This window comes from Prunus avium, chromosome 4, assembly GCF_965620075.1.
Source record: "Prunus avium chromosome 4, drPruAviu1.hap1.1, whole genome shotgun sequence".
Classification (NCBI taxonomy): Eukaryota; Viridiplantae; Streptophyta; class Magnoliopsida; order Rosales; family Rosaceae; genus Prunus; species Prunus avium.
In genome coordinates this window covers 450,491-458,687 of record NC_142287.1, presented here as the reverse complement: position 1 = coordinate 458,687, position 8,197 = coordinate 450,491, and the positions used below count along the sequence as shown (strand labels likewise).

General features: G+C 39.3%; 1 non-coding gene across 1 annotated transcript; it reads left to right on the top strand.

The window, feature by feature from the left end:
* Positions 1-1,250: 1,250 nt before the first annotated feature.
* Positions 1,251-1,357, top strand: LOC148294681 (small nucleolar RNA R71). Its single transcript, XR_015835545.1, has one exon. It is a non-coding gene; the product is annotated as a small nucleolar RNA R71 (small nucleolar RNA).
* Positions 1,358-8,197: the final 6,840 nt, after the last annotated feature.

Genomic DNA, 8,197 nt, shown 5'->3' with positions numbered 1-8,197 from the left:
ATTTCCTGTATGAGAAGAAGAGTGTATACAAGAGGTTTAAGATGATTATGAGGTTATCACACCCTATGTGGGTGAGTGGGAGATGTAATAAAACAAGGTCATCACACCCTATGTGGGTGAGTGGGAGATGTAATAAAACAATGATTATGCACTAATCCTTGTTTTATGGCACTACACAAATTAAGGCACTTAGCCTTGTTTTATGGCACTACACAAATTAAGGCACTTGGCCTTGTTTTATGGCACTACACTAATCCTTGTTTTAAGGCACTAAACCTTGTTTTAGTGCACTACCAACCTAAGCACTAGTGCATGTTTTATGCTCTCTTGAGATGAGCTAAAACAACTCCTATAAATAGATGGAGTGTGTGCAAGTGAAGAGATGATGAGAAGCATTAGTGCATACTCTCTAAGTTGGTGTGTGTGAGACAAGAAGTGTGAGTGCATATCAAAGAGTTGTAGTGAGTTTTACACCCACAAAGAGAGAAACCTCATATCTCCCTAAACACTCTCCTTTAGGCAATTCACCAAGAGCCTTGGTCTTGGGTACGTGGAATCAATGGAGTACCTTTCATAGCCAATCCAACGACCTTGGAGACGAGGAACGTGTAGAATCTTGTTGGCGTGTTCGTGACGTGGAAGCATCTCGGCGGGCTAGTAATTGCAAGCGGTTTTTCACTTGGAATCTTCCGCAAGGTATGCAGTACCTTATTCCGAATATATATTAACGATTATTAACAGGTTGGAAACCTGATGGTGGCTTTTGCACATTCTGATTGTTGGCCCATGAGAGATTTGGATGGTTTCTCCATCCTAGATTATAAGTGTTGGAGTACGGATCGTTACCAGGACGTCTGTAAGTATTCACCATGTTCGCTTGCTCTTGAACAAATTCTGGAAAATCAACACCATATGGACAACCAACTGTGGCATGACCAGGAACTGCACATATGGAACAAACCTCTTGAATTGGTGCTCTCCCATTCATAGAAAGCAAAGTGTCAAGTTTACTAGCAATCGCATCTACTTGTGCCTTTGAAGCAAATTCGGTGGAATTATTAATCTCAAAAACTCCTGCACGTCTTCCTCTTGCTTCAGAATGTTGCGTTTCGAGTGCTAGAGTATCAAAAAGTGCTTGACATTCGGCTGGTGCCTTGTTCTTAATTGATCCCCCTGCGTAGTTGTTCACTGCAGCTTTGCTTGAAACTGTTAATCCTTTATAAAATATCCGCATGAGAACGAGAGTAGGCAAACCATGGTGTGGACACTGTATCTACAAATTATTGAATCTTTCCCATGCCTCAGAAAAAGTCTCATCTGTATGTTGAGTGAACTGCATGATATTATCTCTTAGAGTATCGGTCTTCTGGGTCGAAAAGAATTTCTCCAAAAATTTATTCTGAATATCGTTCCAACTCGTCAAGCTTCTAGGCCTCAAAGAATTCAACCATGTCTTGGCTTTGTCTTTCAAAGTGTATGGAAAGACCTTCATCCTGAGATGTTCCTCTGTGACTCCTTCTACCAATGCCATGTTTGACACCATATTGAAGATATCTCTAATATGTGCCAATGGATCTTCAGTGCTCATGCCATGAAAAGAAGGCATCATATTAAAGTGGATAGTCTTCAATTCATAATTCCTTGCAGCTGCAGGAAGAGCTATGCTTGACGGTGATTCCGGAATGGTTGGAATATCAAGATCTCCCATCGTTTCATTCCGAACCAGCGCCATCTTGCTCTCTTGCTGCTTTTCTTTCTCACTGACTTCTCTTTGTTCTCTTCGGATTTCACGGAGTCTTTTCTCAATTTCCGGTTCAAACTCAAGTAATACACAATCCGACGAACGAGTACCAAGCATTCACCTTCAAGAAACAATGAAAAAAGAAAAAGTGAGAATGCACCGAGAAAAAAAATAATAATTAATAATTTTTTTTTTTAAAAAAAAAAAAACTGAAATATCACAAAAGTAAAATTAAATTAAATTCGATCCGAGGCAGCGGCGCCAAAAACTTGTTGTAGATAATTGCAAGTGTACAATATCGTCCAAGTAATAAAGTAGTAAGTAGAGTGTCGTTCAAACAAGGATCGGATTAACCTAAATTTACTATTGAGATTGACTCCAAACTAAACTTAAATAGAAGAAGGGTTACGTTGCCACACTCAACTATGCAAATAAACCGAACGAAAGTGAAAGTAACAATCGATAGAACACAAATTAAAAGTGAATGAATTATGAAAGATTAATATATGGAAGCACTAGGACATCAGGTTCCTCATTCTCAATCCCATCTCTTCACGTTATTCATATTAAAATCAATTATTCCCATGTTACTAGCAATTATCCCTTGAGTCGTCAATATTTCCTTTCAGAATATACTAACCGTGTTTCTAACTATCTACCCATGCTATGTCTAGCAACAGATATAGATATTTGAAACCCTTTATGCTAAATGGATAATTACACAATACTACACAAATCATAACCAGTATGTCTACTCAATTATGCAATTCATGGTAACTGTTATGAGAAGCGAACTTCTAAACTCAACCTGTCAGTCACAATTTAGCTCTTCACACAAATAACCGCCAGTTATTTGATATCGATAAAGCACAATAACAATTACTCAACATGAACAACGACCGAATTTAATAGGAAATAACAAGAATTAAATGCTCATGATAAGAGTACACCCTAGTCCTAGCAAGAGGACTTAGTTCATGATCAAACTAATAACAAACATGGTTGAACTCGATGACATGGAATAAATCTTCAACTCAATCTTTGTGTTTGAGTCTGTGCATGCGCTGGGTGTAGAGCTCTCCAAAATTCTCCCCCTCTGACGCCTCCTCCTTGTCTTCTTTATAGTCTCCTAATCCACGTGCATTGCAAAGTCTCAAACCCAATTCTTTTGGGAAAAGAATACATCACCGCATGGTTGCACCCCTAATTGTATTGGGCTTGCTTTAATGATCCAATTCCCTATATGATGTATTGCTCCATTCTTTGCTTCAGCCCATCAGTTCACACCCCACTTGGTAATTCTTTTTGTTTCTCTACTTTAAGCTTCCAATTCCCTGCTTTATTCACAAATCATCTTTTCTACAAAAACTCACACAAGACACATTAAACTCACCAGTTTAATATAAAATCATGACTAAATAATAAGTGTAAGGGGTATAAAATTTGCATATAAAATCAACCTAACAATGTTCCTCCCTCTTAGCCCTATAAATAGAGAAGCCTTCAAGCTTCAAAACACACCACAAGGGGGGGAGCTCTCAAACACTTCTCTAGAGCTCCCTTCCCTTCTCTCCCTCAAATTCTCTTAGTTTCCTTTCAAGTTGTCAATTGTTGTAACAAAATGAGTTTACTAAATTTTCTTTCAAGTTTTCTTACTTCCACTTTACTTTTATTGTAATGTACATTCTTTCTTAAGTATTCAAGTTTAATTAGTTTCCAAGTTTCAATTATGGTTTTTGTTCTTATTCATTATGCTTATAAGTTAATATGCTAGTTCGAATCATTGATCACCATTTAGGCTTGCATGTTAGCTATCTTGGATAGTTTTGAGTGAAATTTGATCTCTAGAACTATGGAATACACCAACTCTCCGATTAGGAACGAACTGCCTTCGAACATAAATTGTCCAATTTTTTACACCTGTTGATTTCGGATCGAGCCCAAAACTTGGGCAACATCATAATATGGTGGGAGGAGTCATTTGGTTGAGTTTGAGTGAAATACGATCCCTAGAACTACCCAAAACACCAACCACTCCAATTTGGAACGAACTGCCTTTGAACTTGAATTGTCCAATTTCTAACACCTATTGATTTCGGATCGAGCCCAAAACTTGGGCAACATCACAATATGGTGGGAGGAGTCATTTGGTTAAGTTTGAGTGAAATCCAATCTTTAGAACTACCCAAAACACCACCCACTCCAATTAGGAACGTACTGCCTGTGAACTTGAATTGTCCAATTTCTTACACCTATTGATTTCAGATCGAGCCCAAAACTTGGGCAACGTCACAATACGGTGGGAGGAGTCATTTGGTTTGTTTTGAGTGAAATCCGATGTCTAGAACTATGGAATACACCAACCACTCCGATTGGGAATGAACTGCCTTTGAACATAAATTGTCCAATTTCTTACACTTATTGATTTCGGATCTAGCCCAAAAATTGGGCAACATCATAATATGGTGGGAGGAGTCATTTGGTTAAGTTTGAGTGAAATCCGACCTCTAGAACTACCCAAAGCACCAACCACTCCAATTTGGAACGAACTGCCTTTGAACTTGAATTTTCCAACTTCTTACACTTACTGATTTCGGATCGAGCCCAAAACTTATTCAACATCGTCATATGGTGGGAGCAGTCATTTGGTTAATTTCGAGTGAAATCCGATCTCCAGAACTACCCAATACACCAACCATCCCAATTAGGAACGAACTGCCCTTGAAGTTGAATTGTCCAATTTCTTACACCTATTGATTTCAGACAGAGCCCCAAACTTGGGCAACATCATAATATGGTGGGAGGTGTCATTTGGTTAATTTTGAGGGAAATCTGATCTCTAGATCTACCCAATATACCAACCACCCCAATTAGGAACGAACTGCCATTGAATGTGAAATGTCCAATTTCTTTCACCTTTTGATTTCGGATCAACCCCAAAACTTGGGCAACAACATAATATGGTGGGAGGAGTCATTCGGTTAATTTTGAGCGAAATCCGATCTTTAGAACTACGGAATACACCAACCACTTCAATTAGGAACGAACTGCCTTTGAACTTGAATTGTCCAATTTCATACACCTATTGATTTCGGATAGAGCCCAAAACTTGGACAACATCATAATATGGTGGGAGGAGTCATTTGGTTAATTTTGAGGGAAATCCGATCTCTAGAACTACCCAAAACACCAACCACTCCAATTAGGAACGAACTTCTTTTGAACTTGAATTGTCCAATTTCTTACACCTATTGATTTCTGACAGAGCCCAAAACTTGGGCAACATCATAATATGGTGGGAGGTGTCATTTGGTTATTTTTGAGTGCAATCCGATCTCTAGAACTACGCAATATACCAACCACCCCAATTAGGAACGAACTGCCATTGAACGTGAATTGTCCAATTTCCTTCACCTATTGATTTCGGATCAACCCCAAAACTTGGGCAACAACATAATATGGTGGGAGGAGTCATTTGGTTAATTTTGAGGGAAATCTGATCTCTAGATCTACCCAATACACCAACCACCCCAATTAGGAACGAACTTCTTTTGAACTTGAATTGTCCAATTTCTTACACCTACTGATTTCGGATCGAGCCAAAAACTTGGGCAACATCATAATATGGTGGGTGGAGTCATTTGGTTAAGTTTGAGTGAAATCCCATCTCTAGAACTACCCAAAACCCCAACCACTCCAATTTGGAACGAACTGCCTTTGAACTTGAAATGTCCAATTTCTTACACCTCTTGATTTCGGATCGAGCCCAAAACTTGGGCAACATCATAATATGGTGGGAGCAGTCATTTGGTTAATTTTGAGGGAAATCCGATCTGTAGAACTACCCAATACACCAACCACCCCAATTAGGAACAAACTTCCTTTGAACTTGAATTGTCCAATTTCTTACACCTATTGATTTCGGATCGAGCCCAAAACTTGGGCAACACCATAATATGGTGGGAGGAGTCATGTGGTTAGTTTTGAGTGAAATCCGATCTCTAGAACTATGGAATACACCAACCACTCCGATTAGGAACAAACTGCCTTTGAATATAAATTGTCCAATTTCTTACACCTATTGATTTCGGATCGAGCCCAAAACTTGGGCAACATCATAATATGGGGGGAGGAGTCATTTGGTTAACTTTGACTGTAATCCAATCTTTAGAACTACCAAAAACACCACCCACTCCAATTAGGAACGAACTGCCTTTGAACTTGAATTGTCCAATTTCTTACACCTATTGATTTCGGATCGAGCCCCAAACTTGGGCAACATCATAATATGGTCGGAGGAGTCATTTGGTTAAGTTTGAGTGAAATCCGATCTCTAGAATTACCCAAAACCCCAACCACTCCAATTAGGAATGAACTGCCTTTGAACTTGAATTGTCCAATTTCTTACACCTATTGAGTTCGGATCGAGCCCAAAACTTGGGCAACATCATAATATGGTGGGAGGAGTCATTTGGCTAAGTTTGAGTGAAATCCGATCTGTAGAAGTACCCAAAACACCAACCTCCCCAATTAGGAACGAACTGCCTTTGAACCTGAATTGTCCAATTTCTTACACCTATTGATTTCGGATCGAGCCCAAAACTTGGGCAACAACATAATATGGTGGGAGGAGTCATTTGGTTAAGTTTTAGTGAAATCCGATCTCTAGAACTACCCAAAACACCAACCACTCCAATTAGGAACGAACTGCCTTTGAACTTGAATTGACCAATTTCTTACACCTATTGATTTCGGATCGAGCCCAACACTTGGGCAACATCACAATATTGTGGGAGGAGTGATTTGGTTAGTTTTGAGTGAAATCCGATCTCTACAACTATGGAGTACACCAACCACTCCAATTAGGAACGAACTGCCTTTGAACATAAATTGTCCAATTTCTTACACCTATTGATTCCGGATCGAGCCCAAAACTTTGGCAACGTCATAATATGGGGGAAGGAGTCATTTGGTTAAGTTTGAGTGAAAGCCGATCTCTAAAACTACCCAAAACACCAACCACTCCAATTAGGAACGAACTGCCTTTGAACATGAATTGTCCAATTTCTTACATCTATTGATTTCCGATCGTGCCCAAAACTTGGGCAACATTATAATACACTGGGAGGAGTCATTTGGTTAAGTTTGAGAGAAATCCGATCTCTAGAACTACCCAAAACAAAAACCACTCCAATTAGGAACGAACTGCCTTTGAACTTGAATTGTCCAATTTCTTACACCTATTCATTTGGCTAAGTTTGCGTGAAATCCGATCTGTAGAACTACCCAAAACACCAACCTCCCCAATTAGGAACGAACTGCCTTTGAACCTGAATTGTCCAATTTCTTACACCTATTGATTTCGGATCGAGCCCAAAACTTGGGCAACAACATAATATGGTGGGAGGAGTCATTTGGTTAAGTTTTAGTGAAATCCGATCTCTAGAACTACCCAAAACACCAACCACTCCAATTAGGAACGAACTGCCTTTGAACATAAATTGTCCAATTTCTTACACCTATTGATTTCGGATCGAGCCCAAAACTTGGGCAACATCATAATATGGTGGGAGGAGTCATTTGGTTAAGTTTGAGTGAAATCCGATCTCTAGAACTACCCAAAACACCAACCATTCCAATTAGGAACGAACTGCCTTTGAACATGAATTGTCCAATTTCTTACATCTGTTGATTTCGAATCGATCCCAAAACTTGGGCAATATTATAATACGTTGGGAGGAGTCATTTGGTTAAGTTTTAGTGAAATCCGATCTCTAGAACTACCCAAAACACCAACCACTCCAATTAGGAAGGAACTGCCTTTGAACTTGAATTGTCCAATTTCTTACACCTATTGTTTTCGGATCGAGCCCAAAACTTGGGCAACATCATAATATGGTGGGAGGAGTCATTTGGTTAGTTTTGTGTGAAATCCGATCTCTAGAACTATGGAATACACCAACCACTCCGATTAGGAACGAACTGCCTTTGAACATAAATTGTCCAATTTTTTACACCTATTGATTTCGGATCTAGTACAAAACTTGGGCAACATCATAATATGGGGGGAGGAGTCATTTGGTTAAGTTTGAGTGAAATCCGATCTCCAGAACTACCCAAAACACCAACCACTCAAATTAGGAACGAACTGCCTTTGAACTTGAATTGTCCAATTTCTTACACCTATTGATTTCAGATCGAGCCCGAAACTTGGGCAACATCATAATATGGTGGGAGGAGTTATTTGGTTAAGTTTGAGTGAAATCCGATCTCTAGAACTACCCAAAACACCAACCACTCCAATTAGGAACGAACTGCCTTTGAACTTGAATTGTCCAATTTCTGACACCTATTGATTTCGGATCGAGCCCAACACTTGCGCAACATCACAATATGGTGGGATGAGTGATTTGGTTAGTTTTGAGTGAAATCCGATCTCTAGAACCATGGAGTACA